The sequence below is a fragment of the Garra rufa genome, unplaced genomic scaffold, assembly GCF_049309525.1.
Source record: "Garra rufa unplaced genomic scaffold, GarRuf1.0 hap1_unplaced_002, whole genome shotgun sequence".
Taxonomy (NCBI): domain Eukaryota; kingdom Metazoa; phylum Chordata; class Actinopteri; order Cypriniformes; family Cyprinidae; genus Garra; species Garra rufa.
The window spans coordinates 8,270,013-8,295,012 of record NW_027394277.1 but is presented as its reverse complement, the minus strand read 5'-3'; the positions used below and the strand labels follow the sequence as shown (position 1 = coordinate 8,295,012).

The 25,000-nt window shown below is 38.5% G+C and overlaps 24 non-coding genes across 24 annotated transcripts; all 24 read left to right on the top strand.

Annotated features, from left to right (window-relative positions):
* The first annotated feature begins 206 nt into the window (after positions 1 to 206).
* LOC141306015 (5S ribosomal RNA) lies at positions 207 to 325 on the top strand. Its single transcript, XR_012344975.1, has one exon. It is a non-coding gene; the product is annotated as a 5S ribosomal RNA (ribosomal RNA).
* Positions 326 to 409: 84 nt separating this feature from the next.
* LOC141306014 (5S ribosomal RNA) lies at positions 410 to 528 on the top strand. Its single transcript, XR_012344974.1, has one exon. It is a non-coding gene; the product is annotated as a 5S ribosomal RNA (ribosomal RNA).
* Positions 529 to 1,281: 753 nt separating this feature from the next.
* Positions 1,282 to 1,400, top strand: LOC141306012 (5S ribosomal RNA). Its single transcript, XR_012344973.1, has one exon. It is a non-coding gene; the product is annotated as a 5S ribosomal RNA (ribosomal RNA).
* Positions 1,401 to 1,484: 84 nt separating this feature from the next.
* On the top strand, positions 1,485 to 1,603 carry LOC141306949 (5S ribosomal RNA). The gene has a single exon (XR_012345906.1). It is a non-coding gene; the product is annotated as a 5S ribosomal RNA (ribosomal RNA).
* A 753-nt stretch (positions 1,604 to 2,356) lies between these two features.
* LOC141306011 (5S ribosomal RNA) lies at positions 2,357 to 2,475 on the top strand. The gene has a single exon (XR_012344972.1). It is a non-coding gene; the product is annotated as a 5S ribosomal RNA (ribosomal RNA).
* A 6,556-nt stretch (positions 2,476 to 9,031) lies between these two features.
* On the top strand, positions 9,032 to 9,150 carry LOC141306010 (5S ribosomal RNA). Its single transcript, XR_012344971.1, has one exon. It is a non-coding gene; the product is annotated as a 5S ribosomal RNA (ribosomal RNA).
* An 84-nt stretch (positions 9,151 to 9,234) lies between these two features.
* LOC141306009 (5S ribosomal RNA) lies at positions 9,235 to 9,353 on the top strand. Its single transcript, XR_012344970.1, has one exon. It is a non-coding gene; the product is annotated as a 5S ribosomal RNA (ribosomal RNA).
* Positions 9,354 to 9,437: 84 nt separating this feature from the next.
* LOC141306008 (5S ribosomal RNA) lies at positions 9,438 to 9,556 on the top strand. Its single transcript, XR_012344969.1, has one exon. It is a non-coding gene; the product is annotated as a 5S ribosomal RNA (ribosomal RNA).
* Positions 9,557 to 9,640: 84 nt separating this feature from the next.
* LOC141307108 (5S ribosomal RNA) lies at positions 9,641 to 9,759 on the top strand. The gene has a single exon (XR_012346063.1). It is a non-coding gene; the product is annotated as a 5S ribosomal RNA (ribosomal RNA).
* A 751-nt stretch (positions 9,760 to 10,510) lies between these two features.
* LOC141306006 (5S ribosomal RNA) lies at positions 10,511 to 10,629 on the top strand. The gene has a single exon (XR_012344966.1). It is a non-coding gene; the product is annotated as a 5S ribosomal RNA (ribosomal RNA).
* An 84-nt stretch (positions 10,630 to 10,713) lies between these two features.
* Positions 10,714 to 10,832, top strand: LOC141306948 (5S ribosomal RNA). The gene has a single exon (XR_012345905.1). It is a non-coding gene; the product is annotated as a 5S ribosomal RNA (ribosomal RNA).
* Positions 10,833 to 11,585: 753 nt separating this feature from the next.
* LOC141306005 (5S ribosomal RNA) lies at positions 11,586 to 11,704 on the top strand. The gene has a single exon (XR_012344965.1). It is a non-coding gene; the product is annotated as a 5S ribosomal RNA (ribosomal RNA).
* Positions 11,705 to 18,259: 6,555 nt separating this feature from the next.
* Positions 18,260 to 18,378, top strand: LOC141306004 (5S ribosomal RNA). The gene has a single exon (XR_012344964.1). It is a non-coding gene; the product is annotated as a 5S ribosomal RNA (ribosomal RNA).
* An 84-nt stretch (positions 18,379 to 18,462) lies between these two features.
* Positions 18,463 to 18,581, top strand: LOC141306003 (5S ribosomal RNA). The gene has a single exon (XR_012344963.1). It is a non-coding gene; the product is annotated as a 5S ribosomal RNA (ribosomal RNA).
* Positions 18,582 to 18,665: 84 nt separating this feature from the next.
* Positions 18,666 to 18,784, top strand: LOC141306001 (5S ribosomal RNA). The gene has a single exon (XR_012344962.1). It is a non-coding gene; the product is annotated as a 5S ribosomal RNA (ribosomal RNA).
* A 753-nt stretch (positions 18,785 to 19,537) lies between these two features.
* On the top strand, positions 19,538 to 19,656 carry LOC141305999 (5S ribosomal RNA). The gene has a single exon (XR_012344960.1). It is a non-coding gene; the product is annotated as a 5S ribosomal RNA (ribosomal RNA).
* An 84-nt stretch (positions 19,657 to 19,740) lies between these two features.
* LOC141305998 (5S ribosomal RNA) lies at positions 19,741 to 19,859 on the top strand. The gene has a single exon (XR_012344959.1). It is a non-coding gene; the product is annotated as a 5S ribosomal RNA (ribosomal RNA).
* Positions 19,860 to 19,943: 84 nt separating this feature from the next.
* Positions 19,944 to 20,062, top strand: LOC141305997 (5S ribosomal RNA). Its single transcript, XR_012344958.1, has one exon. It is a non-coding gene; the product is annotated as a 5S ribosomal RNA (ribosomal RNA).
* A 753-nt stretch (positions 20,063 to 20,815) lies between these two features.
* LOC141305996 (5S ribosomal RNA) lies at positions 20,816 to 20,934 on the top strand. Its single transcript, XR_012344956.1, has one exon. It is a non-coding gene; the product is annotated as a 5S ribosomal RNA (ribosomal RNA).
* Positions 20,935 to 21,018: 84 nt separating this feature from the next.
* On the top strand, positions 21,019 to 21,137 carry LOC141305995 (5S ribosomal RNA). Its single transcript, XR_012344955.1, has one exon. It is a non-coding gene; the product is annotated as a 5S ribosomal RNA (ribosomal RNA).
* Positions 21,138 to 21,221: 84 nt separating this feature from the next.
* LOC141307226 (5S ribosomal RNA) lies at positions 21,222 to 21,340 on the top strand. The gene has a single exon (XR_012346181.1). It is a non-coding gene; the product is annotated as a 5S ribosomal RNA (ribosomal RNA).
* Positions 21,341 to 22,093: 753 nt separating this feature from the next.
* LOC141306556 (5S ribosomal RNA) lies at positions 22,094 to 22,212 on the top strand. The gene has a single exon (XR_012345514.1). It is a non-coding gene; the product is annotated as a 5S ribosomal RNA (ribosomal RNA).
* A 753-nt stretch (positions 22,213 to 22,965) lies between these two features.
* Positions 22,966 to 23,084, top strand: LOC141306604 (5S ribosomal RNA). The gene has a single exon (XR_012345563.1). It is a non-coding gene; the product is annotated as a 5S ribosomal RNA (ribosomal RNA).
* Positions 23,085 to 23,837: 753 nt separating this feature from the next.
* LOC141305993 (5S ribosomal RNA) lies at positions 23,838 to 23,956 on the top strand. The gene has a single exon (XR_012344953.1). It is a non-coding gene; the product is annotated as a 5S ribosomal RNA (ribosomal RNA).
* Positions 23,957 to 25,000: the final 1,044 nt, after the last annotated feature.

Below are 25,000 nucleotides of genomic sequence, written 5' to 3'. Positions count from 1 at the left end.
TTTAACCACTAGTCATCTCTCACAGTTAAATCTGATCCCATTTTAGTCTTGTAACTCGGCTGATAAGGCCGATTGTTACACTTGGATGGGAGACCGCCTGGGAATACCAGGTGCTGTAAGCTTTTGCCTTTTCTTCACTATTTATATAATATGCTGGCTTTTACGGAGGCTGATCTTTAAATAGCCCACTTTTTGGAGCAGCCCTCGCTTACGGCCATACCGCGCTGAGAGCGCCCGATCTCGTCTGATCTCGGAAGCTAAGCAGCGTCGGGCCTGCTTAGTACTTGGATGGGAGACCGCCTGGGAATACCAGGTGCTGTAAGCTTTTGCCTTTTCTTCACTATTTATATAATATGCTGGCTTTTACGGAGGCTGATCTTTAAATAGCCCACTTTTTGGAGCAGCCCTCGCTTACGGCCATACCGCGCTGAGAGCGCCCGATCTCGTCTGATCTCGGAAGCTAAGCAGCGTCGGGCCTGCTTAGTACTTGGATGGGAGACCGCCTGGGAATACCAGGTGCTGTAAGCTTTTGCCTTTTCTTCACTATTTATATAATATGCTGGCTTTTAGAAAGACGTGTTTTACCGCTCTATTTATTACAATCATTTAAATGTATTATAGAGTTTTAAGTGTTTTACATGTTTTTTAGGCCATTTTATTACTCTTAACATTTTAAGTGAGTGTGTGTCTTTAAAAAATGGATGGTTGGCCTGCCATGTGACTAGACACATGACAGGAAGCAGGAAGTACAACTGTATAAGAGAACAGCATGACAAACAAAGGACAGTCACCAAACTGTTGGATTGAGGAGTTGCTCATTTTAGAGCTCACCTTTCCATTCACCACCTGCAAACTTTGGATTACACTTTCTGTGGATTGTATATACACCGGTGGACACTCACATTGGACTTATCAACACACTGGGATTCTTGGACTGTTTTTAGGGTATGGACAAATGAACTGTATTCTTTTAACAGCGTTTACCTCGTTTTATCGTGTTGTTTTAAAGTCTTTTATGTGAACCTTGTAAATAAACCAAATCTATTTAAACCAATCTTCTTTTATGTCTCATTCTTTTAACCACTAGTCATCTCTCACAGTTAAATCTGACCCCATTTTAGTCTTGTAACTCGGCTGATAAGGCCGATTGTTACACTTGGATGGGAGACCGCCTGGGAATACCAGGTGCTGTAAGCTTTTGCCTTTTCTTCACTATTTATATAATATGCTGGCTTTTACGGAGGCTGATCTTTAAATAGCCCACTTTTTGGAGCAGCCCTCGCTTACGGCCATACCGCGCTGAGAGCGCCCGATCTCGTCTGATCTCGGAAGCTAAGCAGCGTCGGGCCTGCTTAGTACTTGGATGGGAGACCGCCTGGGAATACCAGGTGCTGTAAGCTTTTGCCTTTTCTTCACTATTTATATAATATGCTGGCTTTTACGGAGGCTGATCTTTAAATAGCCCACTTTTTGGAGCAGCCCTCGCTTACGGCCATACCGCGCTGAGAGCGCCCGATCTCGTCTGATCTCGGAAGCTAAGCAGCGTCGGACCTGCTTAGTACTTGGATGGGAGACCGCCTGGGAATACCAGGTGCTGTAAGCTTTTGCCTTTTCTTCACTATTTATATAATATGCTGGCTTTTAGAAAGACGTGTTTTACCGCTCTATTTATTACAATCATTTAAATGTATTATAGAGTTTTAAGTGTTTTACATGTTTTTTAGGCCATTTTATTACTCTTAACATTTTAAGTGAGTGTGTGTCTTTAAAAAATGGATGGTTGGCCTGCCATGTGACTAGACACATGACAGGAAGCAGGAAGTACAACTGTATAAGAGAGCAGCATGACAAACAAAGGACAGTCACCAAACTGTTGGATTGAGGAGTTGCTAATTTTAGAGCTCACCTTTCCATTCACCACCTGCAAACTTTGGATTACACTTTCTGTGGATTGTATATACACCGGTGGACACTCACATTGGACTTATCAACACACTGGGATTCTTGGACTGTTTTTAGGGTATGGACAAATGAACTGTATGCTTTTAACAGCGTTTACCTCGTTTTATCGTGTTGTTTTAAAGTCTTTTATGTGAACCTTGTAAATAAACCAAATCTATTTAAACCAATCTTCTTTTATGTCTCATTCTTTTAACCACTAGTCATCTCTCACAGTTAAATCTGATCCCATTTTAGTCTTGTAACTCGGCTGATAAGGCCGATTGTTACACTTGGATGGGAGACCGCCTGGGAATACCAGGTGCTGTAAGCTTTTGCCTTTTCTTCACTATTTATATAATATGCTGGCTTTTACGGAGGCTGATCTTTAAATAGCCCACTTTTTGGAGCAGCCCTCGCTTACGGCCATACCGCGCTGAGAGCGCCCGATCTCGTCTGATCTCGGAAGCTAAGCAGCGTCGGGCCTGCTTAGTACTTGGATGGGAGACCGCCTGGGAATACCAGGTGCTGTAAGCTTTTGCCTTTTCTTCACTATTTATATAATATGCTGGCTTTTAGAAAGACGTGTTTTACCGCTCTATTTATTACAATCATTTAAATGTATTATAGAGTTTTAAGTGTTTTACATGTTTTTTAGGCCATTTTATTACTCTTAACATTTTAAGTGAGTGTGTGTCTTTAAAAAATGGATGGTTGGCCTGCCATGTGACTAGACACATGACAGGAAGCAGGAAGTACAACTGTATAAGAGAGCAGCATGACAAACAAAGGACAGTCACCAAACTGTTGGATTGAGGAGTTGCTAATTTTAGAGCTCACCTTTCCATTCACCACCTGCAAACTTTGGATTACACTTTCTGTGGATTGTATATACACCGGTGGACACTCACATTGGACTTATCAACACACTGGGATTCTTGGACTGTTTTTAGGGTATGGACAAATGAACTGTATTCTTTTAACAGCGTTTACCTCCTTTTATCGTGTTGTTTTAAAGTCTTTTATGTGAACCTTGTAAATAAACCAAATCTATTTAAACCAATCTTCTTTTATGTCTCATTCTTTTAACCACTAGTCATCTCTCACAGTTAAATCTGATCCCATTTTAGTCTTGTAACTCGGCTGATAAGGCCGATTGTTACACTTGGATGGGAGACCGCCTGGGAATACCAGGTGCTGTAAGCTTTTGCCTTTTCTTCACTATTTATATAATATGCTGGCTTTTACGGAGGCTGATCTTTAAATAGCCCACTTTTTGGAGCAGCCCTCGCTTACGGCCATACCACCCTGGGGGCGCTAGTGAGTTGCTGGTAAAACAGGAAGTGTTCGGCTGCAGTGGGTGAGAAAGGCTCACTCTGTTTTGTTTTTTATTTGTTTGGTTTGGTTTGTTAGTGGCTAAGCTTCCCAGCAGCATTGTGCTGTCTGGGAAGTTTTTGTAGTGATTATGGCTTCAAGAACGGACAGATTACAAGGTGAAGACGTGTATATGCCTGGAGAAAGACGAGACGAAACAGAAAATGGACGGGAAATAAGACAACGAGATGGACAGAAACGAACGGATTACAAAAAGAAGTACTCCAAAGAGGCAACAGTGATTGTGGATATGGTGGAGTTGAGAGATGCAAGAGCGGAGGATATTATAAAAGCAGTGAATGAAAGAATTGGAGGAGGTAAGATACTGGCAGTAAGACCTAGGCAAACAAAGGAATATGAAATAACACTGAGGAGTAAAGAGGATTGCAAGGACTTGGATGATGAATTAAAGATAAAAGGAAAAATGTGCAAAATAAGACATTTGCAGGATAGAGAATATGTGGTTTCCTTCATACATTTGCCGGCCTACATTGAAGATTCAGAGATTCTTGATAAATTAAAAGATTGGGGAGTAACACCAGCATCTGATATTAGAAGGAGGATGTATCCGGGCACAGAAATTGCAGACGGTACGAGGTACCTAAGGGTTAAATTCCCGAAGGAAGTGGTGTCGCTCCCATATAGCACAAAATTTAACACGGAGGAAGGAACACAATATTGCCGGATTTTACACGATCGGCAGGTGAAAACCTGTCGGTTGTGTATGAGTCCAGGGCATATGTTCAAAGACTGTCCGGAATTCAAGTGTTTTCAGTGCGAGGAGCAAGGACACTTCGCAAGAGATTGTGAGGCAATAAAGTGCCCGGATTGCAGAAGAGTGCTGGTAAGATGCGAGTGTTGGATGGAGGGGGAGAACGTATTACATAATGAAGAAATTTTCAATGAAGGAAGGCAAATGTTGAAAGAAACAGAAATTGAGGAAGTGGAAAATGAGGAAGAGGCTGGGACAGAAAAGGAAACAAATAAAGAAGCCAACGTAGAAAATCAAGAGGTAATTGAGAACTCTCAGGAAGGGGAAATGGAAAATATATGGACACCTTTGGAAATAACACAGAGAACTTTCGAGACAATGGAGAATAAAGAACCAAAAAGCAAGGAAGAGCAAACAAAAGGTGACTTGGAGCAAATTAAAGAAAGAGAAAACCAAGAGGAGTTGGGGACCTTTCAGAAAGGAGAGAGGGAAGAGATATGGACACCGCTGGAATTAACACAGAGAACTTTAGAGGCAATGGAGATTCAAGAACTAAAAAGCAAGGAAGAGGAAACAATAGGTGCATGGGAGGAAAATAAAGAACTGGAAAAGACAGACAGATGGAGGGACGGAAAAGAAGTAGTAAGAAGAAGGACTATTAAGGTAAAACCCAATATTGAAGGTGCAAAGAGAAAGAGAAGAAAAGAACAGAATAAGGATGCAGAAAATTCTAAATGGGTCAATAGTTTTCAGGTGTTAATGGAGGAGGAGGAGGAGGAAGAAGATTAGCCCCCCCCCCCCTTTTTTTGAATATATTATTAATTCTTTTACACATTAATTATCTACTCAATTTTTTTTTCACCTTTTTTCAATGTTTTTAAAACTGATATCATGGAATGCTAGAGGTTTGATGAATATGGAAAAATTTGAGATGATGTGTGTATTATGTAAAGGAATTGATGTGATTGTGTTGCAAGAAACAAATTGGAAAAATGAAAGTATGAAAAGGTTCCAAACAAAATGGGATGGGAATATGTATTTTAATAATGGAGAAGAAAATGTGGGAAGTGGTGTAGCTATTTTAACCAGTAGAAGAATAGGAGGAAAAGAACAAGTGATATATGATGATAAAATGGGGAAAAGCTTAGCAGTGAAAATAGAAAAAGGAGAAGAGAATTTAATTATTTATAACATTCACGCCCCAAATGAAGAGAAAGAAAAGAAAAGGTTTTTTAGTAAAATATCTGACAATGTAAGAATATGGGAAAAGGGTATTTTGATTGGAGATTTTAATACTGTTTTTACGGAATTAGACTTGGCAAGTAACATGGTTTTTAGAATAGATAAAGGTAGAGAAGAATTGAAAAAGATGATGGAGGATTGCCAATTGATTGATGTTTGGAGGGAAAGAAACAGAACAAGAAGAACTTTTTCTAGAAGACAGATGGTTTTAAAAGAGCTAAAACAAAGTAGAATAGATTATGTTCTATGTATGAAGGAAATGGAAGGTATGATAAAGGATGTATTTTATGAAGTTGTAGGGTTGAGTGATCATTCTTTATTGCATTTGACAATAGATTTTACAAAAGTGGAAAGAGGAAGAGGGGTATGGATTTTAAATGCGGAGGTTTTAAAAAGTGATGATTTTAAGGACAGAATTAAAAAGGTGGTAAAAGGAAATCTAAAAAATGATATGTATAAGGAAGATAAAGTAATTTGGTGGGATAATGTTAAGTGGGAGATAAAGAAAAGCTCAATGGAGTATAGTCAATTTTTTCAAAAAATCAAAAGACAAAAAGAACAACTGTTAAGGAAGAAGCTAGAAAATGAGCTAAGAAAAGAGGCGGAGAAGATGGGGAAAGGGAATATGGAGGAAATAGTAATGTTACAAGATAAGCTAAAATTAATGGAAGAAGAAAAGTGTAAAGGTGCAATAGTAAGAAGTAAAGCAAAGTATGCCGTAGAGGGAGAAAGATGTACACAATTTTTCTTTAATCTGGAAAGAAACAGACAAAAAGCAGATCTAATAAAAGAGGTTTTAAACAAAGATGGCAATTTAGAGACGGAAACGGAAGGAATTTTAAAAACAGTTAGGCAATTTTATATGGACTTGTTTAAAAAACAAGGAATAAAAAGAGAAGATGAAGAATTTTTAATAAAACAAATCCAAACAAAGGTAAATAAAGAAGACAAGAAATTCTGTGATGAGGATATTAAAGCAGAAGAAATAGAGATTGCAATCCAACAATTATCGACAAGGAAAAGTCCAGGGGTAGACGGTCTAACAAATGAATTCTATAAGGAATTTAAAGAGCTATTAGTACCGATTTTAAAAGAGGTTTATGAAGAAATTTTTAAGAAAGGGATATTGAGTGAAACAATGAAAATAGGAATGATAAAAATTATATACAAAAGAAGAGGTGATTCAAAAGATCTCAAGAATTTTAGACCAATAACAATGCTGAATACAGATTTTAAAATTTTAGCAAAGGTTTTAGCCAATAGATTAAAAAGTATTTTACCCAAGATTATTAAAACAACACAAGCATATGGGGTGCAAGGAAAAGACATAGCAGATGTGGTTAAAAGTATAAGAGACACAATATATTATATGAAAGAGAAAGATAAAGGGGTTTTTTTAATTAGCTTAGATCTGGAGAAGGCGTTTGACAGAGTAGAACATGAGTTTTTATTGGAGGTTCTTAAAGGTTTCGGGTTTGGGGAAAAATTTAGAAAATGGATACGAATTTTTTATAAGGATGTTTTAACTTGTATAAAATGTAATGGTTTTTTAACTGAATGTTTTCAGCCAACAAGGTCGATAAGACAAGGATGTCCATTGTCTGCCTTATTATACACGCTGGTAGCTGAACCTTTAGGTTTGGCTATAAAGGCAGACAGAAACATAAAAGCAATACAAATTGAGAAAAATGAAAAAAGAGAACCGGTGTATCAATACGCGGACGATACTACTTTGTTGGTTGAAGACATTCAGAGTATTAAAGAGGCAATGGGGATCTTAGAGCGCTATTGTAATGGTTCAGGAGCAAAAGTGAATGTGGGGAAAAGTGTGTGTATGAGGATTGGAAATGTACAAGAAATATCACAACACATACCATTCAAAGAAGAAAAGGAGATGATTAAAATTTTAGGAATTTGGGTAGGGATGGATTTTAATAAGACAGATAATTTGAATTGGGAGGGAGTTTTAATTGGAATTGAGAAAAGATTAAGATTTTGGCAGACCAGAAATTTGACTTTGAAGGGGAAAGTTTTAATTATTAATGCTTTATTGCTTTCTAAAGTTTGGTATGTGTTGGCAGTAACCCCATTGCCTCAAGGGTATTATAAGAAAATCAAAGAAGGGGTTTTAAAGTTTTTATGGGGAAAGGGGAGAGCCAAGATTGCATATCAAACATTGATTGGAGATATTAAGGAAGGAGGTTTGGGGCTTTTAGACACTTTTTTAAGAATGAAATCTTTAAGAATTAAAAATGTTCAACATTTTTTGGAAACAAGGAAGGAAGTAATTTGGAAATGTGTGATGGAATACTTTCTGGAAAAATGTGGTCTTTTTAAAATGGGGTGTAATGTTTTATGGATGAAGGTTAAAAATTGGATGACAGCAGGAATACCAAGGTTTTATATGGAGGTTTTAGAGACATGGGGTGAATTTTTAGAAAATGTACAGATTTTACCAAAAGGAAGAGCTCAGATTTTAGAACAGCCTCTTTTCTTAAACCCAAATATTGTAAATGAGGGGAATGTAGTATACTATAAGGAATGGTGGGATGGAGGCATAAGACAGGTAAAAGATGTATTATATGAAGTGATAAAAGGATATTTACCATTACAAGTTATTGTGGATGCTGTGGCGGATGATTTTAAAAGAGTGTATAAAACAAGATTACAGAAACAATATGAAGAGTTGAAAAAAGCAATACCAAAGGAATGGATTGAAAAAATTGACAATAATGAGACAGGTGATGAGAATGAATTGCCGGAGGTATATCTTAAAAAGACTGCTGGGGAAAAAATCAAATTGAAAGAATGTACAGTGAAAAATTTGTATGTGGTTTTTAGGTCAAGGGCTTTTACGAAACCAGTAGCACTCAGCTACTGGAAAGAAAGGTATGATGATTTGAATGAAAAGGAAATATGGGGAAATGTAAGATTAAAGTATATTGAACCAGTTTTAGAAAATTTTAACTACTTATTGAGACACAATTGTATTTTAACTGAAATGAGACTGTGTAAAATAGGACTTGAACAAGATGATATATGTAAAGTATGCAGAAAAGAAGGGGAAGGTTTACGGCATTTGTTTTTCTATTGTGAAAAATTGGAAGATTTTATGAGAAAGTTAAAAAAAATCGCAAAACTGCTTTTGGGAAAGAAATATGTGGAGGAACAAAAGAAATGGGAAAAAATGTTTCTATTTGGTATGGAAGATTGTAAAATGTATGTTTTTAATATATGTGTAACAGTGGCAAAATATGTAATTTGGTTAAGGAGGAACATGGCAAAATATGATGGAAAAAAGGTGGATGTATGGATTATGTTTAAAAACAGGATGGATATTGTTGTAAACTTGATACAGAACTATCTTTTATCACATGAGAAGGAGGAGGTTTTTATTGAAATATTGGTGAAGGGAAACCCTATGATTGAATTCAAAGACCATACAATAAAGTGGTTATGGGGAAATATGTAAAATATGTTAAACACAAATGTTGTAACACCTAAGGAAAACTTGTGAATCTCTGAAATGTAACAAAATTTTAATTTTTTTAAATAAAGGAAAAAAAAAAAAAAAGAAAAAAAAAGAGCGCCCGATCTCGTCTGATCTCGGAAGCTAAGCAGCGTCGGGCCTGCTTAGTACTTGGATGGGAGACCTCCTGGGAATACCAGGTGCTGTAAGCTTTTGCCTTTTCTTCACTATTTATATAATATGCTGGCTTTTACGGAGGCTGATCTTTAAATAGCCCACTTTTTGGAGCAGCCCTCGCTTACGGCCATACCGCGCTGAGAGCGCCCGATCTCGTCTGATCTCGGAAGCTAAGCAGCGTCGGGCCTGCTTAGTACTTGGATGGGAGACCGCCTGGGAATACCAGGTGCTGTAAGCTTTTGCCTTTTCTTCACTATTTATATAATATGCTGGCTTTTACGGAGGCTGATCTTTAAATAGCCCACTTTTTGGAGCAGCCCTCGCTTACGGCCATACCGCGCTGAGAGCGCCCGATCTCGTCTGATCTCGGAAGCTAAGCAGCGTCGGGCCTGCTTAGTACTTGGATGGGAGACCGCCTGGGAATACCAGGTGCTGTAAGCTTTTGCCTTTTCTTCACTATTTATATAATATGCTGGCTTTTACGGAGGCTGATCTTTAAATAGCCCACTTTTTGCAGCAGCCCTCGCTTACGGCCATACCGCGCTGAGAGCGCCCGATCTCGTCTGATCTCGGAAGCTAAGCAGCGTCGGGCCTGCTTAGTACTTGGATGGGAGACCGCCTGGGAATACCAGGTGCTGTAAGCTTTTGCCTTTTCTTCACTATTTATATAATATGCTGGCTTTTACGGAGGCTGATCTTTAAATAGCCCACTTTTTGGAGCAGCCCTCGCTTATGGCCATACCGCACTGAGAGCGCCTGATCTCGTCTGATCTCGGAAGCTAAGCAGCGTTGGGCCTGGTTAGTACTTGGATGGGAGACCGCCTGGGAATTCCAGGTGCTGTAAGCTTTTGCCTTTTCTTCACTATTTATATAATATGCTGGCTTTTAGAAAGACGTGTTTTACCGCTCTATTTATTACAATCATTTACATGTATTATAGAGTTTTAAGTGTTTTACATGTTTTTTAGGCCATTTTATTACTCTTAACATTTTAAGTGTATGTGTCTTTAATAAATGGATGGTTGGCCTGTCATGTGACTAGACACATGACAGGAAGCAGGAAGTACAACTGTATAAGAGAGCAGCATGACAAACAAAGGACAGTCACCAAACTGTTGGATTGAGGAGTTGCTAATTTTAGAGCTCACCTTTCCATTCACCACCTGCAAACTTTGGATTACACTTTCTGTGGATTGTATATACACCGGTGGACACTCACATTGGACTTATCAACACACTGGGATTCTTGGACTGTTTTTAGGGTATGGACAAATGAACTGTATTCTTTTAACAGCGTTTACCTCGTTTTATCGTGTTGTTTTAAAGTCTTTTATGTGAACCTTGTAAATAAACCAAATCTATTTAAACCAATCTTCTTTTATGTCTCATTCTTTTAACCACTAGTCATCTCTCACAGTTAAATCTGACCCCATTTTAGTCTTGTAACTCGGCTGATAAGGCCGATTGTTACACTTGGATGGGAGACCGCCTGGGAATACCAGGTGCTGTAAGCTTTTGCCTTTTCTTCACTATTTATATAATATGCTGGCTTTTACGGAGGCTGATCTTTAAATAGCCCACTTTTTGGAGCAGCCCTCGCTTACGGCCATACCGCGCTGAGAGCGCCCGATCTCGTCTGATCTCGGAAGCTAAGCAGCGTCGGGCCTGCTTAGTACTTGGATGGGAGACCGCCTGGGAATACCAGGTGCTGTAAGCTTTTGCCTTTTCTTCACTATTTATATAATATGCTGGCTTTTACGGAGGCTGATCTTTAAATAGCCCACTTTTTGGAGCAGCCCTCGCTTACGGCCATACCGCGCTGAGAGCGCCCGATCTCGTCTGATCTCGGAAGCTAAGCAGCGTCGGACCTGCTTAGTACTTGGATGGGAGACCGCCTGGGAATACCAGGTGCTGTAAGCTTTTGCCTTTTCTTCACTATTTATATAATATGCTGGCTTTTAGAAAGACGTGTTTTACCGCTCTATTTATTACAATCATTTAAATGTATTATAGAGTTTTAAGTGTTTTACATGTTTTTTAGGCCATTTTATTACTCTTAACATTTTAAGTGAGTGTGTGTCTTTAAAAAATGGATGGTTGGCCTGCCATGTGACTAGACACATGACAGGAAGCAGGAAGTACAACTGTATAAGAGAGCAGCATGACAAACAAAGGACAGTCACCAAACTGTTGGATTGAGGAGTTGCTAATTTTAGAGCTCACCTTTCCATTCACCACCTGCAAACTTTGGATTACACTTTCTGTGGATTGTATATACACCGGTGGACACTCACATTGGACTTATCAACACACTGGGATTCTTGGACTGTTTTTAGGGTATGGACAAATGAACTGTATGCTTTTAACAGCGTTTACCTCGTTTTATCGTGTTGTTTTAAAGTCTTTTATGTGAACCTTGTAAATAAACCAAATCTATTTAAACCAATCTTCTTTTATGTCTCATTCTTTTAACCACTAGTCATCTCTCACAGTTAAATCTGATCCCATTTTAGTCTTGTAACTCGGCTGATAAGGCCGATTGTTACACTTGGATGGGAGACCGCCTGGGAATACCAGGTGCTGTAAGCTTTTGCCTTTTCTTCACTATTTATATAATATGCTGGCTTTTACGGAGGCTGATCTTTAAATAGCCCACTTTTTGGAGCAGCCCTCGCTTACGGCCATACCGCGCTGAGAGCGCCCGATCTCGTCTGATCTCGGAAGCTAAGCAGCGTCGGGCCTGCTTAGTACTTGGATGGGAGACCGCCTGGGAATACCAGGTGCTGTAAGCTTTTGCCTTTTCTTCACTATTTATATAATATGCTGGCTTTTAGAAAGACGTGTTTTACCGCTCTATTTATTACAATCATTTAAATGTATTATAGAGTTTTAAGTGTTTTACATGTTTTTTAGGCCATTTTATTACTCTTAACATTTTAAGTGAGTGTGTGTCTTTAAAAAATGGATGGTTGGCCTGCCATGTGACTAGACACATGACAGGAAGCAGGAAGTACAACTGTATAAGAGAGCAGCATGACAAACAAAGGACAGTCACCAAACTGTTGGATTGAGGAGTTGCTAATTTTAGAGCTCACCTTTCCATTCACCACCTGCAAACTTTGGATTACACTTTCTGTGGATTGTATATACACCGGTGGACACTCACATTGGACTTATCAACACACTGGGATTCTTGGACTGTTTTTAGGGTATGGACAAATGAACTGTATTCTTTTAACAGCGTTTACCTCCTTTTATCGTGTTGTTTTAAAGTCTTTTATGTGAACCTTGTAAATAAACCAAATCTATTTAAACCAATCTTCTTTTATGTCTCATTCTTTTAACCACTAGTCATCTCTCACAGTTAAATCTGATCCCATTTTAGTCTTGTAACTCGGCTGATAAGGCCGATTGTTACACTTGGATGGGAGACCGCCTGGGAATACCAGGTGCTGTAAGCTTTTGCCTTTTCTTCACTATTTATATAATATGCTGGCTTTTACGGAGGCTGATCTTTAAATAGCCCACTTTTTGGAGCAGCCCTCGCTTACGGCCATACCACCCTGGGGGCGCTAGTGAGTTGCTGGTAAAACAGGAAGTGTTCGGCTGCAGTGGGTGAGAAAGGCTCACTCTGTTTTGTTTTTTATTTGTTTGGTTTGGTTTGTTAGTGGCTAAGCTTCCCAGCAGCATTGTGCTGTCTGGGAAGTTTTTGTAGTGATTATGGCTTCAAGAACGGACAGATTACAAGGTGAAGACGTGTATATGCCTGGAGAAAGACGAGACGAAACAGAAAATGGACGGGAAATAAGACAACGAGATGGACAGAAACGAACGGATTACAAAAAGAAGTACTCCAAAGAGGCAACAGTGATTGTGGATATGGTGGAGTTGAGAGATGCAAGAGCGGAGGATATTATAAAAGCAGTGAATGAAAGAATTGGAGGAGGTAAGATACTGGCAGTAAGACCTAGGCAAACAAAGGAATATGAAATAACACTGAGGAGTAAAGAGGATTGCAAGGACTTGGATGATGAATTAAAGATAAAAGGAAAAATGTGCAAAATAAGACATTTGCAGGATAGAGAATATGTGGTTTCCTTCATACATTTGCCGGCCTACATTGAAGATTCAGAGATTCTTGATAAATTAAAAGATTGGGGAGTAACACCAGCATCTGATATTAGAAGGAGGATGTATCCGGGCACAGAAATTGCAGACGGTACGAGGTACCTAAGGGTTAAATTCCCGAAGGAAGTGGTGTCGCTCCCATATAGCACAAAATTTAACACGGAGGAAGGAACACAATATTGCCGGATTTTACACGATCGGCAGGTGAAAACCTGTCGGTTGTGTATGAGTCCAGGGCATATGTTCAAAGACTGTCCGGAATTCAAGTGTTTTCAGTGCGAGGAGCAAGGACACTTCGCAAGAGATTGTGAGGCAATAAAGTGCCCGGATTGCAGAAGAGTGCTGGTAAGATGCGAGTGTTGGATGGAGGGGGAGAACGTATTACATAATGAAGAAATTTTCAATGAAGGAAGGCAAATGTTGAAAGAAACAGAAATTGAGGAAGTGGAAAATGAGGAAGAGGCTGGGACAGAAAAGGAAACAAATAAAGAAGCCAACGTAGAAAATCAAGAGGTAATTGAGAACTCTCAGGAAGGGGAAATGGAAAATATATGGACACCTTTGGAAATAACACAGAGAACTTTCGAGACAATGGAGAATAAAGAACCAAAAAGCAAGGAAGAGCAAACAAAAGGTGACTTGGAGCAAATTAAAGAAAGAGAAAACCAAGAGGAGTTGGGGACCTTTCAGAAAGGAGAGAGGGAAGAGATATGGACACCGCTGGAATTAACACAGAGAACTTTAGAGGCAATGGAGATTCAAGAACTAAAAAGCAAGGAAGAGCAAACAATAGGTGCATGGGAGGAAAATAAAGAACTGGAAAAGACAGACAGATGGAGGGACGGAAAAGAAGTAGTAAGAAGAAGGACTATTAAGGTAAAACCCAATATTGAAGGTGCAAAGAGAAAGAGAAGAAAAGAACAGAATAAGGATGCAGAAAATTCTAAATGGGTCAATAGTTTTCAGGTGTTAATGGAGGAGGAGGAGGAGGAAGAAGATTAGCCCCCCCCCCCTTTTTTTGAATATATTATTAATTCTTTTACACATTAATTATCTACTCAATTTTTTTTTCACCTTTTTTCAATGTTTTTAAAACTGATATCATGGAATGCTAGAGGTTTGATGAATATGGAAAAATTTGAGATGATGTGTGTATTATGTAAAGGAATTGATGTGATTGTGTTGCAAGAAACAAATTGGAAAAATGAAAGTATGAAAAGGTTCCAAACAAAATGGGATGGGAATATGTATTTTAATAATGGAGAAGAAAATGTGGGAAGTGGTGTAGCTATTTTAACCAGTAGAAGAATAGGAGGAAAAGAACAAGTGATATATGATGATAAAATGGGGAAAAGCTTAGCAGTGAAAATAGAAAAAGGAGAAGAGAATTTAATTATTTATAACATTCACGCCCCAAATGAAGAGAAAGAAAAGAAAAGGTTTTTTAGTAAAATATCTGACAATGTAAGAATATGGGAAAAGGGTATTTTGATTGGAGATTTTAATACTGTTTTTACGGAATTAGACTTGGCAAGTAACATGGTTTTTAGAATAGATAAAGGTAGAGAAGAATTGAAAAAGATGATGGAGGATTGCCAATTGATTGATGTTTGGAGGGAAAGAAACAGAACAAGAAGAACTTTTTCTAGAAGACAGATGGTTTTAAAAGAGCTAAAACAAAGTAGAATAGATTATGTTCTATGTATGAAGGAAATGGAAGGTATGATAAAGGATGTATTTTATGAAGTTGTAGGGTTGAGTGATCATTCTTTATTGCATTTGACAATAGATTTTACAAAAGTGGAAAGAGGAAGAGGGGTATGGATTTTAAATGCGGAGGTTTTAAAAAGTGATGATTTTAAGGACAGAATTAAAAAGGTGGTAAAAGGAAATCTAAAAAATGATATGTATAAGGAAGATAAAGTAATTTGGTGGGATAATGTTAAGTGGGAGATAAAGAAAAGCTCAATGGAGTATAGTCAATTTTTTCAAAAAATCAAAAGACAAAAAGAACAACTGTTAAGGAAGAAGCTAGAAAATGAGCTAAGAAAAGAGGCGGAGAAGATGGGGAAAGGGAATATGGAGGAAATAGTAATGTTACAAGATAAGCTAAAATTAATGGAAGAAGAAAAGTGTAAAGGTGCAATAGTAAGAAGTAAAGCAAAGTATGCCGTAGAGGGAGAAAGATGTACACAATTTTTCTTTAATCTGGAAAGAAACAGACAAAAAGCAGATCTAATAAAAGAGGTTTTAAACAAAGATGGCAATTTAGAGACGGAAACGGAAGGAATTTTAAAAACAGTTAGGCAATTTTATATGGACTTGTTTAAAAAACAAGGAATAAAAAGAGAAGATGAAGAATTTTTAATAAAACAAATCCAAACAAAGGTAAATAAAGAAGACAAGAAATTCTGTGATGAGGATATTAAAGCAGAAGAAATAGAGATTGCAATCCAACAATTATCGACAAGGAAAAGTCCAGGGGTAGACGGTCTAACAAATGAATTCTATAAGGAATTTAAAGAGCTATTAGTACCGATTTTAAAAGAGGTTTATGAAGAAATTTTTAAGAAAGGGATATTGAGTGAAACAATGAAAATAGGAATGATAAAAATTATATACAAAAGAAGAGGTGATTCAAAAGATCTCAAGAATTTTAGACCAATAACAATGCTGAATACAGATTTTAAAATTTTAGCAAAGGTTTTAGCCAATAGATTAAAAAGTATTTTACCCAAGATTATTAAAACAACACAAGCATATGGGGTGCAAGGAAAAGACATAGCAGATGTGGTTAAAAGTATAAGAGACACAATATATTATATGAAAGAGAAAGATAAAGGGGTTTTTTTAATTAGCTTAGATCTGGAGAAGGCGTTTGACAGAGTAGAACATGAGTTTTTATTGGAGGTTCTTAAAGGTTTCGGGTTTGGGGAAAAATTTAGAAAATGGATACGAATTTTTTATAAGGATGTTTTAACTTGTATAAAATGTAATGGTTTTTTAACTGAATGTTTTCAGCCAACAAGGTCGATAAGACAAGGATGTCCATTGTCTGCCTTATTATACACGCTGGTAGCTGAACCTTTAGGTTTGGCTATAAAGGCAGACAGAAACATAAAAGCAATACAAATTGAGAAAAATGAAAAAAGAGAACCGGTGTATCAATACGCGGACGATACTACTTTGTTGGTTGAAGACATTCAGAGTATTAAAGAGGCAATGGGGATCTTAGAGCGCTATTGTAATGGTTCAGGAGCAAAAGTGAATGTGGGGAAAAGTGTGTGTATGAGGATTGGAAATGTACAAGAAATATCACAACACATACCATTCAAAGAAGAAAAGGAGATGATTAAAATTTTAGGAATTTGGGTAGGGATGGATTTTAATAAGACAGATAATTTGAATTGGGAGGGAGTTTTAATTGGAATTGAGAAAAGATTAAGATTTTGGCAGACCAGAAATTTGACTTTGAAGGGGAAAGTTTTAATTATTAATGCTTTATTGCTTTCTAAAGTTTGGTATGTGTTGGCAGTAACCCCATTGCCTCAAGGGTATTATAAGAAAATCAAAGAAGGGGTTTTAAAGTTTTTATGGGGAAAGGGGAGAGCCAAGATTGCATATCAAACATTGATTGGAGATATTAAGGAAGGAGGTTTGGGGCTTTTAGACACTTTTTTAAGAATGAAATCTTTAAGAATTAAAAATGTTCAACATTTTTTGGAAACAAGGAAGGAAGTAATTTGGAAATGTGTGATGGAATACTTTCTGGAAAAATGTGGTCTTTTTAAAATGGGGTGTAATGTTTTATGGATGAAGGTTAAAAATTGGATGACAGCAGGAATACCAAGGTTTTATATGGAGGTTTTAGAGACATGGGGTGAATTTTTAGAAAATGTACAGATTTTACCAAAAGGAAGAGCTCAGATTTTAGAACAGCCTCTTTTCTTAAACCCAAATATTGTAAATGAGGGGAATGTAGTATACTATAAGGAATGGTGGGATGGAGGCATAAGACAGGTAAAAGATGTATTATATGAAGTGATAAAAGGATATTTACCATTACAAGTTATTGTGGATGCTGTGGCGGATGATTTTAAAAGAGTGTATAAAACAAGATTACAGAAACAATATGAAGAGTTGAAAAAAGCAATACCAAAGGAATGGATTGAAAAAATTGACAATAATGAGACAGGTGATGAGAATGAATTGCCGGAGGTATATCTTAAAAAGACTGCTGGGGAAAAAATCAAATTGAAAGAATGTACAGTGAAAAATTTGTATGTGGTTTTTAGGTCAAGGGCTTTTACGAAACCAGTAGCACTCAGCTACTGGAAAGAAAGGTATGATGATTTGAATGAAAAGGAAATATGGGGAAATGTAAGATTAAAGTATATTGAACCAGTTTTAGAAAATTTTAACTACTTATTGAGACACAATTGTATTTTAACTGAAATGAGACTGTGTAAAATAGGACTTGAACAAGATGATATATGTAAAGTATGCAGAAAAGAAGGGGAAGGTTTACGGCATTTGTTTTTCTATTGTGAAAAATTGGAAGATTTTATGAGAAAGTTAAAAAAAATCGCAAAACTGCTTTTGGGAAAGAAATATGTGGAGGAACAAAAGAAATGGGAAAAAATGTTTCTATTTGGTATGGAAGATTGTAAAATGTATGTTTTTAATATATGTGTAACAGTGGCAAAATATGTAATTTGGTTAAGGAGGAACATGGCAAAATATGATGGAAAAAAGGTGGATGTATGGATTATGTTTAAAAACAGGATGGATATTGTTGTAAACTTGATACAGAACTATCTTTTATCACATGAGAAGGAGGAGGTTTTTATTGAAATATTGGTGAAGGGAAACCCTATGATTGAATTCAAAGACCATACAATAAAGTGGTTATGGGGAAATATGTAAAATATGTTAAACACAAATGTTGTAACACCTAAGGAAAACTTGTGAATCTCTGAAATGTAACAAAATTTTAATTTTTTTAAATAAAGGAAAAAAAAAAAAAAAGAAAAAAAAAGAGCGCCCGATCTCGTCTGATCTCGGAAGCTAAGCAGCGTCGGGCCTGCTTAGTACTTGGATGGGAGACCTCCTGGGAATACCAGGTGCTGTAAGCTTTTGCCTTTTCTTCACTATTTATATAATATGCTGGCTTTTACGGAGGCTGATCTTTAAATAGCCCACTTTTTGGAGCAGCCCTCGCTTACGGCCATACCGCGCTGAGAGCGCCCGATCTCGTCTGATCTCGGAAGCTAAGCAGCGTCGGGCCTGCTTAGTACTTGGATGGGAGACCGCCTGGGAATACCAGGTGCTGTAAGCTTTTGCCTTTTCTTCACTATTTATATAATATGCTGGCTTTTACGGAGGCTGATCTTTAAATAGCCCACTTTTTGGAGCAGCCCTCGCTTACGGCCATACCGCGCTGAGAGCGCCCGATCTCGTCTGATCTCGGAAGCTAAGCAGCGTCGGGCCTGCTTAGTACTTGGATGGGAGACCGCCTGGGAATACCAGGTGCTGTAAGCTTTTGCCTTTTCTTCACTATTTATATAATATGCTGGCTTTTACGGAGGCTGATCTTTAAATAGCCCACTTTTTGCAGCAGCCCTCGCTTACGGCCATACCGCGCTGAGAGCGCCCGATCTCGTCTGATCTCGGAAGCTAAGCAGCGTCGGGCCTGCTTAGTACTTGGATGGGAGACCGCCTGGGAATACCAGGTGCTGTAAGCTTTTGCCTTTTCTTCACTATTTATATAATATGCTGGCTTTTAGAAAGACGTGTTTTACCGCTCTATTTATTACAATCATTTAAATGTATTATAGAGTTTTAAGTGTTTTACATGTTTTTTAGGCCATTTTATTACTCTTAACATTTTAAGTGAGTGTGTGTCTTTAAAAAATGGATGGTTGGCCTGCCATGTGACTAGACACATGACAGGAAGCAGGAAGTACAACTGTATAAGAGAGCAGCATGACAAACAAAGGACAGTCACCAAACTGTTGGATTGAGGAGTTGCTAATTTTAGAGCTCACCTTTCCATTCACCACCTGCAAACTTTGGATTACACTTTCTGTGGATTGTATATACACCGGTGGACACTCACATTGGACTTATCAACACACTGGGATTCTTGGACTGTTTTTAGGGTATGGACAAATGAACTGTATTCTTTTAACAGCGTTTACCTCGTTTTATCGTGTTGTTTTAAAGTCTTTTATGTGAACCTTGTAAATAAACCAAATCTATTTAAACCAATCTTCTTTTATGTCTCATTCTTTTAACCACTAGTCATCTCTCACAGTTAAATCTGATCCCATTTTAGTCTTGTAACTCGGCTGATAAGGCCGATTGTTACACTTGGATGGGAGACCGCCTGGGAATACCAGGTGCTGTAAGCTTTTGCCTTTTCTTCACTATTTATATAATATGCTGGCTTTTACGGAGGCTGATCTTTAAATAGCCCACTTTTTGGAGCAGCCCTCGCTTACGGCCATACCGCGCTGAGAGCGCCCGATCTCGTCTGATCTCGGAAGCTAAGCAGCGTCGGGCCTGCTTAGTACTTGGATGGGAGACCGCCTGGGAATACCAGGTGCTGTAAGCTTTTGCCTTTTCTTCACTATTTATATAATATGCTGGCTTTTACGGAGGCTGATCTTTAAATAGCCCACTTTTTGGAGCAGCCCTCGCTTACGGCCATACCGCGCTGAGAGCGCCCGATCTCGTCTGATCTCGGAAGCTAAGCAGCGTCGGGCCTGCTTAGTACTTGGATGGGAGACCGCCTGGGAATACCAGGTGCTGTAAGCTTTTGCCTTTTCTTCACTATTTATATAATATGCTGGCTTTTACGGAGGCTGATCTTTAAATAGCCCACTTTTTGGAGCAGCCCTCGCTTACGGCCATACCGCGCTGAGAGCGCCCGATCTCGTCTGATCTCGGAAGCTAAGCAGCGTCGGGCCTGCTTAGTACTTGGATGGGAGACCGCCTGGGAATACCAGGTGCTGTAAGCTTTTGCCTTTTCTTCACTATTTATATAATATGCTGGCTTTTAGAAAGACGTGTTTTACCGCTCTATTTATTACAATCATTTAAATGTATTATAGAGTTTTAAGTGTTTTACATGTTTTTTAGGCCATTTTATTACTCTTAACATTTTAAGTGAGTGTGTGTCTTTAAAAAATGGATGGTTGGCCTGCCATGTGACTAGACACATGACAGGAAGCAGGAAGTACAACTGTATAAGAGAGCAGCATGACAAACAAAGGACAGTCACCAAACTGTTGGATTGAGGAGTTGCTAATTTTAGAGCTCACCTTTCCATTCACCACCTGCAAACTTTGGATTACACTTTCTGTGGATTGTATATACACCGGTGGACACTCACATTGGACTTATCAACACACTGGGATTCTTGGACTGTTTTTAGGGTATGGACAAATGAACTGTATTCTTTTAACAGCGTTTACCTCGTTTTATCGTGTTGTTTTAAAGTCTTTTATGTGAACCTTGTAAATAAACCAAATCTATTTAAACCAATCTTCTTTTATGTCTCATTCTTTTAACCACTAGTCATCTCTCACAGTTAAATCTGATCCCATTTTAGTCTTGTAACTCGGCTGATAAGGCCGATTGTTACACTTGGATGGGAGACCGCCTGGGAATACCAGGTGCTGTAAGCTTTTGCCTTTTCTTCACTATTTATATAATATGCTGGCTTTTACGGAGGCTGATCTTTAAATAGCCCACTTTTTGGAGCAGCCCTCGCTTACGGCCATACCGCGCTGAGAGCGCCCGATCTCGTCTGATCTCGGAAGCTAAGCAGCGTCGGGCCTGCTTAGTACTTGGATGGGAGACCGCCTGGGAATACCAGGTGCTGTAAGCTTTTGCCTTTTCTTCACTATTTATATAATATGCTGGCTTTTACGGAGGCTGATCTTTAAATAGCCCACTTTTTGGAGCAGCCCTCGCTTACGGCCATACCGCGCTGAGAGCGCCCGATCTCGTCTGATCTCGGAAGCTAAGCAGCGTCGGGCCTGCTTAGTACTTGGATGGGAGACCGCCTGGGAATACCAGGTGCTGTAAGCTTTTGCCTTTTCTTCACTATTTATATAATATGCTGGCTTTTACGGAGGCTGATCTTTAAATAGCCCACTTTTTGGAGCAGCCCTCGCTTACGGCCATACCGCGATGAGAGCGCCCGATCTCGTCTGATCTCGGAAGCTAAGCAGCGTCGGGCCTGCTTAGTACTTGGATGGGAGACCGCCTGGGAATACCAGGTGCTGTAAGCTTTTGCCTTTTCTTCACTATTTATATAATATGCTGGCTTTTAGAAAGACGTGTTTTACCGCTCTATTTATTACAATCATTTAAATGTATTATAGAGTTTTAAGTGTTTTACATGTTTTTTAGGCCATTTTATTACTCTTAACATTTTAAGTGAGTGTGTGTCTTTAAAAAATGGATGGTTGGCCTGCCATGTGACTAGACACATGACAGGAAGCAGGAAGTACAACTGTATAAGAGAGCAGCATGACAAACAAAGGACAGTCACCAAACTGTTGGATTGAGGAGTTGCTCATTTTAGAGCTCACCTTTCCATTCACCACCTGCAAACTTTGGATTACACTTTCTGTGGATTGTATATACACCGGTGGACACTCACATTGGACTTATCAACACACTGGGATTCTTGGACTGTTTTTAGGGTATGGACAAATGAACTGTATTCTTTTAACAGCGTTTACCTCGTTTTATCGTGTTGTTTTAAAGTCTTTTATGTGAACCTTGTAAATAAACCAAATCTATTTAAACCAATCTTCTTTTATGTCTCATTCTTTTAACCACTAGTCATCTCTCACAGTTAAATCTGATCCCATTTTAGTCTTGTAACTCGGCTGATAAGGCCGATTGTTACACTTGGATGGGAGACCGCCTGGGAATACCAGGTGCTGTAAGCTTTTGCCTTTTCTTCACTATTTATATAATATGCTGGCTTTTACGGAGGCTGATCTTTAAATAGCCCACTTTTTGGAGCAGCCCACGCTTACAGCCATACCGCGCTGAGAGCGCCCGATCTCGTCTGATCTCGGAAGCTAAGCAGCGTCGGGCCTGCTTAGTACTTGGATGGGAGACCGCCTGGGAATACCAGGTGCTGTAAGCTTTTGCCTTTTCTTCACTATTTATATAATATGCTGGCTTTTAGAAAGACGTGTTTTACCGCTCTATTTATTACAATCATTTAAATGTATTATAGAGTTTTAAGTGTTTTACATGTTTTTTAGGCCATTTTATTACTCTTAACATTTTAAGTGAGTGTGTGTCTTTAAAAAATGGATGGTTGGCCTGCCATGTGACTAGACACATGACAGGAAGCAGGAAGTACAACTGTATAAGAGAGCAGCATGACAAACAAAGGACAGTCACCAAACTGTTGGATTGAGGAGTTGCTAATTTTAGAGCTCACCTTTCCATTCACCACCTGCAAACTTTGGATTACACTTTCTGTGGATTGTATATACACCGGTGGACACTCACATTGGACTTATCAACACACTGGGATTCTTGGACTGTTTTTAGGGTATGGACAAATGAACTGTATGCTTTTAACAGCGTTTACCTCGTTTTATCGTGTTGTTTTAAAGTCTTTTATGTGAACCTTGTAAATAAACCAAATCTATTTAAACCAATCTTCTTTTATGTCTCATTCTTTTAACCACTAGTCATCTCTCACAGTTAAATCTGATCCCATTTTAGTCTTGTAACTCGGCTGATAAGGCCGATTGTTACACTTGGATGGGAGACCGCCTGGGAATACCAGGTGCTGTAAGCTTTTGCCTTTTCTTCACTATTTATATAATATGCTGGCTTTTACGGAGGCTGATCTTTAAATAGCCCACTTTTTGGAGCAGCCCTCGCTTACGGCCATACCGCGCTGAGAGCGCCCGATCTCGTCTGATCTCGGAAGCTAAGCAGCGTCGGGCCTGCTTAGTACTTGGATGGGAGACCGCCTGGGAATACCAGGTGCTGTAAGCATTTGCCTTTTCTTCACTATTTATATAATATGCTGGCTTTTAGAAAGACGTGTTTTACCGCTCTATTTATTACAATCATTTAAATGTATTATAGAGTTTTAAGTGTTTTACATGTTTTTTAGGCCATTTTATTACTCTTAACATTTTAAGTGAGTGTGTGTCTTTAAAAAATGGATGGTTGGCCTGCCATGTGACTAGACACATGACAGGAAGCAGGAAGTACAACTGTATAAGAGAGCAGCATGACAAACAAAGGACAGTCACCAAACTGTTGGATTGAGAGGTTGCTAATTTTAGAGCTCACCTTTCCATTCACCACCTGCAAACTTTGGATTACACTTTCTGTGGATTGTATATACACCGGTGGACACTCACATTGGACTTATCAACACACTGGGATTCTTGGACTGTTTTTAGGGTATGGACAAATGAACTGTATTCTTTTAACAGCGTTTACCTCGTTTTATCGTGTTGTTTTAAAGTCTTTTATGTGAACCTTGTAAATAAACCAAATCTATTTAAACCAATCTTCTTTTATGTCTCATTCTTTTAACCACTAGTCATCTCTCACAGTTAAATCTGACCCCATTTTAGTCTTGTAACTCGGCTGATAAGGCCGATTGTTACACTTGGATGGGAGACCGCCTGGCAATACCAGGTGCTGTAAGCTTTTGCCTTTTCTTCACTATTTATATAATATGCTGGCTTTTACGGAGGCTGATCTTTAAATGGCCCACTTTTTGGAGCAGCCCTCGCTTACGGCCATACCGCGCTGAGAGCGCCCGATCTCGTCTGATCTCGGAAGCTAAGCAGCGTCGGGCCTGCTTAGTACTTGGATGGGAGACCGCCTGGGAATACCAGGTGCTGTAAGCTTTTGCCTTTTCTTCACTATTTATATAATATGCTGGCTTTTAGAAAGACGTGTTTTACCGCTCTATTTATTACAATCATTTAAATGTATTATAGAGTTTTAAGTGTTTTACATGTTTTTTAGGCCATTTTATTACTCTTAACATTTTAAGTGAGTGTGTGTCTTTAAAAAATGGATGGTTGGCCTGCCATGTGACTAGACACATGACAGGAAGCAGGAAGTACAACTGTATAAGAGAGCAGCATGACAAACAAAGGACAGTCACCAAACTGTTGGATTGAGGAGTTGCTAATTTTAGAGCTCACCTTTCCATTCACTACCTGCAAACTTTGGATTACACTTTCTGTGGATTGTATATACACCGGTGGACACTCACATTGGACTTATCAACACACTGGGATTCTTGGACTGTTTTTAGGGTATGGACAAATGAACTGTATTCTTTTAACAGCGTTTACCTCGTTTTATCGTGTTGTTTTAAAGTCTTTTATGTGAACCTTGTAAATAAACCAAATCTATTTAACCCTCTGGGGTCTGAGGGTGTTTTGGGGCCCTGAAGAAGTTTTGACATGCCTTGACATTTGTGCTTTTTTCAATATGTTAAAAACATATTAATATTGTAAATCTAAACACATTGTAATCAGCACAAAGTGGACTACAAAAATATGTAAGCAGCATGAATGTACATTTTTGAGTTTTTGAGAAAACAACGTTTATGCGTGCTTAGTGAAAAACTAAATTTTTGAAGTCACTGAAATAAGGTCTTGAAACACATACAGAACATTGGAGTTCAGAACTTTTGAAAACTGAATGTTGTAGGCTAAGTTTTTTTCTATCAAATGATGTGAAAATCATCTAGTTAACTTGTTTTCACAAAACAGTATATAGATTTAAATTTTTGAAGACACTTTTTGTTTAGAATGGCTGTATGCGAGAAGGCGTGAATGATCATGAATAATGCTGTGATTTACACCTGAGAAGACAAAGACCTGCATAATGAGCCGCATAATGAGCTATTCAGTCAGATGTCAGAGAGGAACTAAGGA